This window comes from Elephantulus edwardii, unplaced genomic scaffold (genome assembly GCF_000299155.1).
Source record: "Elephantulus edwardii isolate Elephantulus edwardi_28Jun2011 unplaced genomic scaffold, EleEdw1.0 scaffold00044, whole genome shotgun sequence".
Lineage (NCBI taxonomy): Eukaryota > Metazoa > Chordata > Mammalia > Macroscelidea > Macroscelididae > Elephantulus > Elephantulus edwardii.
The window spans coordinates 9,609,104-9,609,849 of NW_006399794.1; positions in this window are offsets into that span (position 1 = coordinate 9,609,104).

Below are 746 nucleotides of genomic sequence, written 5' to 3' on the forward strand. Positions count from 1 at the left end.
TCCCTGTAACCCTTAATGTGATACACAATGTCATCCCTCCTGTGCTCAATCCTATGGTCTCATACACTCAGGATGCAGGAGCTCAGACTGGACTTCCAGAGGCTGCTCAGAATGAGTAAAAATATGCCTACTAAGTAGCTCCAGCTCTAGAAGACTGTGTAGGCAGTGAGAAAACCACAGAATTTTAGTTCTTAAAAGTCCCAAGTTGTTATTCTGTTGTAACTTTTCTAACTAGAAAAATGATGCTCATTAAATTGTGAAACCATCAACCTCACTGGTTCAGGCATGCCAATTAAGATTATAAATGTACTTCCCACTATGTAATAAATAATTGGTGAAGTAAGAATAGAAAAAAGAAAGTTTCTGATTGTTGATGCCACGTTAAAGCTGACACTTTTATCCATCCCTTGAGGGACTCTAAATTGGCCAAAACATTCCAAAGAGAAATTTGATAATACTTATATTTTTATACTTACTAATGTTTCTAAGAAACAAGAGAACAAACAGATTCAGCCTGGAGAGGGTTAAACCAAGCTACTCCTTGGAGGCAAGGATTCTGGGGCTTCATCTGACATACTTCGGCCATGTTGCAAGGAGGGACGGGTCCTTGGAGAAGGACATCATGCTTGGAAGGGTGGAGGGACAGCGCAGGAGGGGAAGAGCCTCTATGAGGTGGATTGATTCAGTGACTGGGGTAATCGGGATGGGTGTGTCAGAGGCAGTGTGGTTGGTGCAGGATAGAGCAG